Genomic DNA, 11,823 nt, shown 5'->3' with positions numbered 1-11,823 from the left:
ATTATAGCAGCAGGCAGAAATAAAATCAGCACGAACAGTAAAAGTTTCCCTTACCAATTCCACTTACCAATAGCGCTTCACTCCCCGGCAACGGCTCCAGAAAATAGTCTTGATGACCCACACGTATAGGGGGTGTATCGTAGTATTTTCGATAAATAAGAGTGTCGAAACCAACGAGGAGCAGAAGGTATTGACAAACAGTTTCGATGAAGGATTCACTGTAAATGCTCACAGACAAGTATTCAGGGGGTTTTGATATGGCAGATAAATAAAGTACAAGTAAGTAAAATGCGAGAGAAATAATTGCAGCGAGTGGCCCAATCCTTTTTAGCACAAAGGACAAGCCGGTTTGTTTACTTATAATGACCAAACGTTCTTGAGGACACACGGGAATTTAGTCTAGTGCTTTCGCTTCATATAGCTGATTAATCTTCATTGTTTTGATAAGTGTTGTGTGGGTGAACCTATGCTAATGCACCGCCCTTCCGAGGACTAATACATACTTGTGATTATACCCCTTGCAAGCATCCGCAACTACAAGAAAGTAATTAAGATAAATCTAACCACAGCCTTAAACTCTGAGATCCCGCTATCCCTCCTGCATCGATATACCAACGGGGGTTTAGGTTTCTGTCACTCCGGCAACCCCGCAATTGGCAAACGAGTACAAGATGTATTCCCCTAGGCCCATAAAGGTGAAGTATCATGTAGTCGACGTTCACATGACAACTAGAAGAATAACACCACAACTTAAATATCATAACATTGAATATTACCCAACATAATTCACTACTAACATTTAGACTTCACCCATGTCCTCAAGAACTAAACGAACTACTCACGAGACATCATATGGAACATGATCAGAGGTGATATGATGATGAATAACAATCTGAACATAAACCTTGGTTCAATGGTTTCACTCAATAGCATCAATAACAAGTAGAAATCAATACCGGGAGAGTTTCCCCTATCAAACAATCAAGATCCAACCCTAATTGTTACAGCGGTGATGAGGTGCAGCGGTGGAGATGGCGGTGATGATGATGGAGATGATGGTGATGATGATACCAATGATGTCCAGCTCGATGGCAGTGACGATGGCGTCGATTTCCCCCTCCGGGAGGGAATTTCCCCGGCAGATTTCAGCCTGCCGGAGAGCTCTTTTCTCTCTGGTGTTTTCCGCCCCGCAGAGGCGGCTGTGGCTCTTCGCGACTATCCTCCGGAGCTTAGGTTTTCGGGACGAAGAAGTACGCAAAGGAGAGGAGGCCGAGAGGGGCCGTGGGCCCCCTCCCCACAAGGCGGCGCGGCCAGGCCTGGGCCCGCGCCGGCCTATGGGGGGCCCATGGCGGCCCTCCTCGGCTCCTCCTTTTGGCTATCTCCGTCTTCTGGAAAAATAGGATTTTCAGTGTAATTTCCGTCAATTTTTGATCTTCCGAAATATCGCATTCTGACGGTGCTTTTTCCAGCAGAATCCTGACTCAGGTGCGCGATTCTCCAATATCCATGAAACATGCAAAATAGATGAAATAACATAAGTATCACCTCTAAATATGAAATATATCAACGAATGACAGTAAATTATGATATAAAATAGTGATGCAAAATGGACGTATCAAGCACCCTAAAAGAGATTGCATATACACGTGAGTCTCGTCGGCGACAAGAACCCTCTCCAGGTGCAGCTGCTCTTACCCAAACCTAGGACATGTACATTTGGTCGAGCTAGAGCTTGAGAGGGTGCACCGAGGCTGGAGAAGATCCTATACTGGAGGAAGAAAAGGCTCTGACAACATGATATGTCGGGCACGGTGGGGGCCAGCCCTCTGACAAAAGGTAGCGACATCTAAGTAGTGCCGCCGATTGGGATCCGCTGCTGGAAGCATAAATTGCAGAAGCTCTCAAAGTTGTCGCTGAGAACCAGACTCCATCAAAGCAGGTTTCATCCTCTCTCTCGCCACACTGATCGGCCGAGAGGACGCAGAGTGCTTGAATTGGACGAGACGGGTTGTGGCAACGTTTATTGAGGGGACTTATCCAAGGTGGGCCTCGTCTTTTTCCACCACCGAAATAGAACAGAGAACCTTGCCGGCGACCCTCTGGAGCCAAGCTGATGCACCAAAGCGAGAGGAAATCTCCAGCTGCTGCTAGATCCACGAGCTGTCGAGTTGCCTTTTTTTTCCTGTCGCCTCCACGGCCGGCTAGGTGAAGAAGCCACAACCAAGCATCAACACTAAGCAGGAATGCTGTCGTGTGAACAAACAGATGCCCGGGGTAGGCTTATATTGAGGTCGATGGACACCGGAGGATCTGGGGAGGGATGATGCAGTGGAGACTACACACAGAAGAACACACAAACACAACGATGTTCCCAGGTTCAGGGCCCTCATGAGAATGTCAAACCCCTACGTCCTGCATGTCTGACTGTATATGAGAGCTACAATAGTGCTCCTTGAGCCGTTTCTCTAATAGTGTCAACTATGAACTAAAGAGCTAGCTCGAGACAGAAGAGAGGTGCTTGTATGAGAGAGAGAGCTGGGGGAGAGTGAGGCTCGAAGGGATGCCTTGTGCGCTTCCCCTGGTACACTGTTCATCGAATGACTAGTGGGCTCTTGTCGCACTTTTCACGCATCATGAGTATGGTTTTGGTATGCTTGGCATCGTCATCAGCGTCATCGTTGTTATCTTTTGCCTGGCCTTGGATTCTGGTTGTAGGTGTACATAGAGGTTGAAGCTGGGGATGCTATACTCGGCAGCAGGCATGGGCGAGCGAGTGCAAGGCCCGAGCAAGCAGCGCTATAGGCATAATGCTTTCCCGATCGAAGAAAGGTGTGCGTGGGTGATCCGGATCGGTGGCGCGCTGGCGAGGTGAAGCCGGCCCAGACTAGGGTGAGGTGAAGCCAGCCTGGCAATGTAGGCTCGGTGAACTCGGTCTGGGCAGGGCCAAAATCGATGGACCCGGACCGAGCTGAAGTTGGCGGAGCTGGGTTGGGCCAAAGCCGGCCTAGCCACGGGGCGGAGGTGAAATCGGTCCAGGCGGGAGCCGACCTAGGGGAAACTGGAGCAGGGTGTGATACGTCTCAAACGTATCTATAATTTTTGATACCCCGTGCTTGTTTTACACCAATTCATATGTGTTTTCCTTACACTTCGTTGCACTTTTACATGATTTCCGGCACTAACCTATTAACAAGATGCCATAGTGCCAGTTCCCTGTTTTCTGCTGTTTTTGTATTTCAGGAAAGTTGTACAGGAAATATTCTCGGAATTGGATGAAACAAAAGCCGAAGTCAATATTTTACCGAAACGAAGACGAAGTCTAGAGGGAGGATAGAGAGGTGCACCAGGGCGCCCACACCACCCTAGGCGCGACCTAGGCCTAGCCCGCGCCTAGGGTAGGTGTGGGGCCACCAGGCGCCCCACCGACCTCAATCCTCCGCCTATTTATAAATCTTCTCGGAAAAACCCTGGATACCCGAGCCTCCATCCACGAAAAGTTCCGTCGCTGCCGCCATCACCGAACCCATCTCGGGGGGTCCTGAAGCTCTTTCCGACACCCTACCGGAGGGGGAAATCATCGCCGAAGGCATCTACATCGCCATGCCTGCCTCCGAAGTGATGCATGAGTAGTTCATCCCTGGACTATGGGTCCATAGCAGTAGCTAGATGGTTGTCTTCTCCACCATGTGCTTCATATATCGATCTTGTGAGCTGCCCTACATGATCAAGATCATCTTTATGTAATCCTATATGTTTGGTTTTGCTGGGTGATGACCCACAAGTATAGGGGATCGCGATAGTCTTCGAGGGTAGTAAAACCCAAATTTATTGATTCGACACAAGGGGAGGTAAAGAATACTTATAAGCCTTAACAACTGAGTTGTCAATTCAGCTGCACCTGGAAAAGCACTAGCAACAGGGGTGATGTGAAAGTAGCGATAATATGAGTGCAATAGTAACAAGAATCACAGCAGCGAGTAATAGTAATATGAGAGCAATGGCACCGGAAAATAGTTGATACTACTTCCAATGACATGTAGAACAAGTATATGATGATGAGAGATGGACCGGGGTTCCCAGCCGATCTACACTAGTGGTAACTCTCCAATAACAAGCAACAAGTGTTGGGTGAACAAATTACAGTTGGGCAATTGATAGGAATCAAAGCATTAAGACAGAACATCAAGATTATTAATTATGTAGGCATGTTTTCCAATTATAGTCGTACGTGCTCGCAATGAGAAACTTGCACAACATCTTTTGTCCTACCAGCCGGTGGCAGCCGGGCCTCAAGGGAAACTACTGGATATTAAGGTACTCCTTTTAATAGAGTACCGGAGCAAAGCATTAACACTCCGTGAAAACATGTGTCCCTCACATCACCGCCATCCCCTCCGGTTGTCTCGATTTCTGTCACTTCGGGGCCATTGGTTCCGGACAGTGACATGTGCATACAACTTGTAGATACAATCTAAACAATAAGTATAGAGCTTAAATCTAAGATCATGCCACTCGGGCCCTAGTGACAAGCATTAAGCATAACAAGATTGCAGCAACAATAACTTCACAAACTTTATAGATAGACTAATCATAATGTATCATCCATCGGATCCCAACAAACACAACACCGATTACATCAGATGAATCTCAATCATGTAAGGCAGCTCATGAGATCATTGTATTGAAGTACATGGAGGAGAGAATACCAACATAGCTATCGCTAGAACCCGTAGTCCATGGGGGAACTACTCACGGAGCATGATGGAGGTGGTGGCGTCGATGGAGATGGCTTCCGGGGCACTTCCCCGTCCCGGCAGGGTGCTGGAACGAGACTTCGTCCCCGAATTGGAGTTTCGCGATGGCGGCGGCGCCCCGGAGTCTTTCCGGAGTTTCGTCAATTGGTACCGTGTTTTTAGGTCGAAAGGGGTTTTATAGGCGAAGAGGCGGCGCAGAGGGTGCACTCGGGGCGCCTCACCATAGGCCGGCGCGGGCCCGAGTCCGGCCGCGCCGCCTTGTGGTGTGGTGGCCCCTCGGCCCCTCACCGACTCTTCTTCGGTGTTCGGAGCCTTCCGGGAAAAATAGGAGGTTTTCCATCCGAGAATATTACCCGAACAGCCTTTCCGGAACCAAAAACAGCAGAAAACGAGAACCGGCACTCGTGGCATCTTGTTAATAGGTTAGTTCCGGAAAACGCATAAAAACATTATAAAGTGCAAGCAAAACATGTAAGTATTGTCATAAAACAAGCATGGAACAACAGAAATTATGGATACGTTGGAGACGTATCAGTCTCTCCCTCTTTTTTTTGCGCTATATCGTTTTGAATTAGCGTCAGAATCTTTTTAGATTCATATTCAGTAGTTGCAACTGCTACATATTTGCTTCACATCCGATTCACCTCTCTCCCTTATTCGACATAGCCCTGTATCGATTTGCTCTATGGTCTCTCCCTCTCTTTTTTGCGCTATAGGGTTTTGAATTAGCGTCAGAATCTATTTAGATTCATATTCATTATTAGTTGCAACGGCTACATATTTTCCTCACCTGTTTATTTGGCATGTATCAGGTTGCTACTGATGAGGTTGACAGCGATGTCGAGTCGCGTCATAGGAAGGCCAGGGCCACTCTCAACAAGCTAAAGGCGGGGAAGTTCGACAAGTATTGGAGTGAACCCCGGATCGGTGCCGAGAACAGCTGCCCCTTCGCACAAAGAGCATAAAGGTTGACTTTCAAAGCGTCCGCAGACATGCCGAAGCCGGTGGGTCCGGCTGTCTCAAAGTTGGGGAAACGGTTAACCGATCCGGCTTCATAGCCAACCACATGGCCTATGGGCTATTCCTAAGGAAGAAATTGAACCAAGCTATCGAGACCGGTCGTGTGCCTCCTCCCAAGCCCAAGCCACCAAAGATTAAAGGTATGGGCAGCAAGAAGCGAAGAAGCGGGACCGGGAGGAGGCGATAGGAAGAAGATGGTAAATATACTCCGTAACTGTTGTGCATGTTTGTCTCTCCTACTGCTTCAAAAGCAGCATCTTTTGTTGAACTCTGTTTATGTCTGCTGCTCAGCAGCGTTTGTGGTGAACCTATTAGCTTAATTAGGGGTTGTTGAACAATATATGTCTGTGTTGAACCTTGCTTAATTAGGTTGTGTTGAACTCTGTTTGTGTTGGCGTGGGAAGGGGGCATGATGCTACCCTGAATTTGCGGGACCCCGAAAAACTTGCAAATACGAGTGATGCATCCAAAAGGAACAAACTTTTACATGGTAGACCCCAGTCTGAAAGCAAGAAATGCGATCGGGTCCTTAACAGCCACCGCCCGGATTGATCGGGGATTTTGCCTGCCTACCGCATGTGACTTGTGCTCACTGAAGTTTGGGACCTCATGCATGGGCACCACACGTAAGTGACAGACCTGTTGGTGTAAAAACTCGGGTGATTATTATACTGCATTAGTACAAAGTTTCCTATGGATTCAAGGGTTGGAAAGCCAAGTTAACTCATTTTCATGACTAAGAAGGAGCCAGGCTTACTTTTTCATTTTCATGTTTTAACTTGTTTAAATCTCGGTCAAACAAAGGATTTGACCAGGATTCAAATGGGCATAAAAATTCAAAAAAGAAATAAAAAAATCACATAAGCTTCTTATGTCATCTAGTAAGCATTACAGTTGATCAACGAAGTCTAGACATATTCAAACCAGAAAAATCATGTATATACCCCCTAACCCTAAACTCTGTCTTATGAAGTCAAGCATGAAGAAAAGTGGTTTTGGGTTTCAAACATTGGAAATTAAAAAACTCCCAAAAGCTTAATTTTGGAGTGACTAAGAAGAATCCGAGCTTACCTTTTCATTTTCATGTTTTAAATCTGGTTTAAATCTTGGTCAAACCTAGGATTTGACCAAGATTCAAATGGACATAACAAATTCAAAAAATCAAAACCAAAACACATAGTCTTTTGATGTCATATAGTAAGCATTCAAGTTGATAAACAAAGTCTAGACATATTTAAACAAAAAAAATCATGTATATACTTGGCCCCTAACCCTAAACTCTGTCTTATGAAGTCAAGCATTAAGAGAAGTGGTTTTGGGTTTCAAACATGGAAATTTAAAAAACCTCCCAAAAGCTTCATTTTGGAGTGACTAAGAATACAAGCTTCCCTTTTTTTCATTTTCATGTTTTAAACTTGTTTAAATTATCTTGGTCAAATCTAGGATTTGACAAGATTCAAATGGGCAAACATATGATAAGTGATGCAAAAATCATTTTGGTATGCATCGTTTGGTACTTTTCATAGCTAGAGTGCTTACTCCCTCCGTTAGCAAATAGTCTTCGTATGTCATATAGTAAGCATTCAAGTTGATAAACAAGGTTTAGACATATTCAACCAGAAAAATCATGTATCTACCCCCTATCCCTAAACTCTGACTTATGAAGTCAAGCATCAAGAGATGTGGTTTTTGGTTTCAAACATGGAAATTTCATTTCTAAGTGCTGGCAAACCAGCCTTTAGCTTAACATATTTCTAAGTACAATACAAGGTTTCAGAAAAATTGAGTGGGGGCGGCTGCCCCCCTTGGCTATAGTCTGGATCCGCCCATGCTATAGTTTGAGGCCATTTGGATGACGTCGAAAAAATTCTTTGATTAGAAATGGGGTTGTTCAAACCCCGTAGTTGGATTTTTTGAACCTTGATCTGTAGTACTTGGGCAAAACCCTAGTTTAACCTATTTAATTATAGATTCGTAGGTCAATTTTTCTACGTACCTTTTTATTATTACTCTACTATGCGGCACATATGTGTTTGCCCGTCGAGTGAAACTCGGAAGGAGAGAAGAAGGAGGGAGAGCATTATGGTGTCTCCCCTTTTTCGGGCGATGATGTTGACTGTTGTGCAGGGTTTGTCAGTGAGCAGGAGGTGCGAGCGAGTCGAGCGAGGCCGAGAATGAGAGATTTTTTTTTGTGAGAGGGACAACCGAAGGATCCTGAAGGACCCAGAGACTTCCAATACGCATCCTGATGCGTCTTCTCTTGACAAAGAAAATGGCTGGGAGTTTGCGTACCTATTGCACGTGACTTGTGCTCACTGAAGTGTGGGACCTCACGCATGGGCACCACACGTAAGTGACAGACCTGTTGGTGTAAAAACCTCGGTTGATTATTATAGTGCATTAGAACAAAGTTTCCTATGGATTCAAGGGTAGGAAATCCAAGTTAACTCATTTACATGACATTATTTTTTCCATGAAGCAAAGTTAACACATCTATCAATTGGTACATTTTGGAGTGACTAAGAAGGATCCATGCTTACCTTTTCGTTTTCACGTGTTAAACTTGTTTAAATCTTGGTCAAACCTAGGATTTGACCAGAGATTCAAATGGGCGGAAAATTCAAAAATAAAAACAGAAAAATGAAAAACCAAAGCACATACGTAGTTTTCTTATGTCATATAGTAAGCATTCAAGTTGATAAACAAGGTCTACACATATTCAAACCATACAAATCATGTATCTACCCCTAACCCTAAACTCTGTCTTATGAAGTCAAGCATGAAGAGAAGTGGTTTTGGGTTTCAAACATGGAAATTTCAAAAACCTCCCAAAAACTTCATTTGGAGTGACTAAGAAGGATAAATGCTTCCCTTTTCATTTTCATGTTTTAAACTTGTTTAAATCTTGGTCAAACCTAGGATCTGACCAAGATTCAAATGGGCATCAAAAATAAAAATAAAAATCAGAAAAATGAAAAACCAAAGCACACAGTCTTCTTATGTCATATAGTAAGCATTAAAGTTGATAAACAAGGTCTAGATGTATTCAAACCAGACAAATCATGTATCTACCCCTAACCCTAAACTCTGTCTTATGAAGTCAAGCATGAAGAGAAGTTGTTTTGGGTTTCAAACATGGAAATTTCAAAAACCCTCCCGAGAGCTACATTTTGGAGTGACTAAGAAGGATAAATGCTTAATTTTTCATATTCATGATTTAAACTTGTTCAAATCTTGGTCAAACATAGGATTTGACCAAGATTCAAATGGGCATAAAAATTCAGAAAAAACAATAAAATGAAAAACCAATGCACATAGTCATCTTATGTAATCTAGTAAGCATTCAATTAAGTTGATAAACAAGGTCTAGACATATTCAAACCAGAAAAATCATGTATCAACAAGCTACCCCTAACCCCAAACTCTGTTTTATGAAGACAAGCATGAAGAGAAGTGTTTTTGGTTTCAAACATGGAAATTTCAAAAACCCTCCCAAGAGCTACATATTGGAGTGACTAAGAAGGATAGATGCTTAATTTTTCATATTCATGTTTTAAACTTGATTAAATCATGGTCAAACCTAGGATTTGACCAAGATTCAAATGGGCATAAAAATTTAAAAAAATGAAAAACCAATGCACATAGTCATCTTATGTCATCTAGTAATTAAGTATTCAATTAAGTTGATAAACAATGTCTAGACATATTCAAACCAGAAAATTTATGTATCAAGCTACCCCTAACCCCAAACTCTATATTATGAAGTCTAGCATGAAGAGAAGTACGTGGTTTTTTGGTTTCAAACATGGAAATTTCAAAAACCCTCTCAAGATCAAGCTTCATTTTGGAGTGACTACGAAGGATACATGCTTAATTATTCATATTCATGTTTTAAACTTGTTTAAATCATGGTCAAACCTAGGATTTGACCAAGATTCAAATGGGCATAAAAATTAAAAAAAACAATAAAATGAAAAACCAATGCACATAGTCATCTTATGTCATCTAGTAAGCATTCAATTAAGTTGATAAACAAGGTCTAGACATATTCAAACCAGAAAGTTCATGTATCAAGCTACCCCTGTCCCCAAACTCTGTCTTATGAAGTCAAGCATGAAGAGAAGTACGCGGTTTTTTGGTTTCAAACATGGAAATTTCAAAAACCCTCTCAAGAGCTTCATTTTGGAGTGACTAAGAATGATACATGCTTAATTTTTCATATTCATGTTTTAAACTTGTTTAAATCATGGTCAAACCTAGGATTTGACCAAGATTCAAATGGGCATAAAAATTCAAAATAAATCAAAATAAATGAAAAACCAAGGCACATAGTCTTCTTATGTCATATAGTAAGCATTCAATTAAGTTGATAAACAATGTCTAGACATATTCAAACCAGAAAAATCAAGTATCTAGCTACCCCTAACCCTAAACTCTGTCTTATGAAGTCAAGCATGCATGAAGAGAAGTGGTTTTTGGTTTCAAACATGGAAATTTCAAAAACCCTACCAAGATCTACATTTTGGAGTGACTAAGAAGGATATATGCTTATTTTTTCATATTCATGTTTTAAACTTGTTTAAATCATGGCCAAACCTAGGATTTGACCAAGATTCAAATGGGCATAAAAATTCAGAAAAAACAAAAAATGGAAAATCAAGGCACATAGTATTCTTATGTCACATAGTAAGCATTCAATTAAGTTGATAGACAAGGTCTAGATATATTCAAACCAGAGAAATCATGTGTCTACCCCCTAACCCTAAACTCTGTCCCATGAAGTCAAGCATGAAGATATGTGGTTTTTGGCCGGTTTCAAACATGGAAATTTCAAAAACCCTCCCAAGAGCTTCATTTTGGAGTGACTAAGAAGGATATATGCTTAATTTTCATATTCATGTTTTGAACTTGTTTAAATCATGGTCAAACCTAGGATTTGACCAAGATTCAAATGGGCTTAAAAATTAAAAAAACAATAAAATGAAAAACCAATGCACATAGTAATCTTATGTCATCTAGTAAGCATTCAATTAAGTTGATAAACAAGGTCTAGACATATTCAAACCAGAAAATTCATGTATCAAGCTACCCTTATCCCGAAACTCTGTCTTATGAAGTCAAGCATGAAGAGAACTACGCGGTTTTTTGGTTTCAAACATGGAAATTTCAAAAACCCTCTCAAGAGCTTCATTTTGGAGTGACTACGAAGGATACATGTTTAATTTTTCATATTCATGTTTTAAACTTGTTTAAATCATGGTCAAACCTAGGATTTGACCAAGATTCAAATGGCAAAATTTAAAAAAAATGAAAAATCAAGGCACATAGTCTTCTTATGTCATATAGTAAGCATTCAATTAAGTTGATAAACAAGGTCTAGACATATTCAAACCAGAGAAATCATGTATCTACCCCCTAACCCTAAACTCTATCTCATGAAGTCAAGCGCATGAAGATATGTGGTTTTTGGTTTCAAACATGGAAATTTCAAAAACCCTCCCAAGAGCTTCATTTCGAAGTGATTAATTAAGAACCATACATGCATGCTTAGTTTTTCATATTCATGTTTTAAACTTATTCAAATCTTGGTGAAACCTAGGATTTGACCAAGATTCAAATGGTTTATAAAAATTCAAAAAAAGGTCTTCTTATGTTATATAGTAGGCATTCAATTAAGTTGATAAATAAGGTCTAGACATATTCAAACCAGAAAAATCATGTATCTACCCCCTAACCCTAAACTCTGTCTTATGAAGTCAAGCATGAAGAGAAGTGGTTTTGTGTTTCAAACATGGAAATTTCAAAAACCTCCCAAAAGCTTCATTTTAGAGTGACTAAGAAGGATCCAGGCCGGCTTACCTTTTCATTTTCATGTTTTAAACTTGTTCAAATCTTGGTCAAACTTATGATTTGACCAAATTCAAATGGGCATAAAAATTGGGAGGAATGGTACATGAATTACAATTCAAGAAAACACAAGGTAACTTAAATACTTGGATGCCCCAAAGATGTGTGGAAGCCCAAAACAATGGCAAAACATGTGCGGACG

This window comes from Lolium rigidum, chromosome 3 (genome assembly GCF_022539505.1).
Source record: "Lolium rigidum isolate FL_2022 chromosome 3, APGP_CSIRO_Lrig_0.1, whole genome shotgun sequence".
NCBI lineage: Eukaryota > Viridiplantae > Streptophyta > Magnoliopsida > Poales > Poaceae > Lolium > Lolium rigidum.
Note: the sequence above shows the minus strand (reverse complement) of the source record.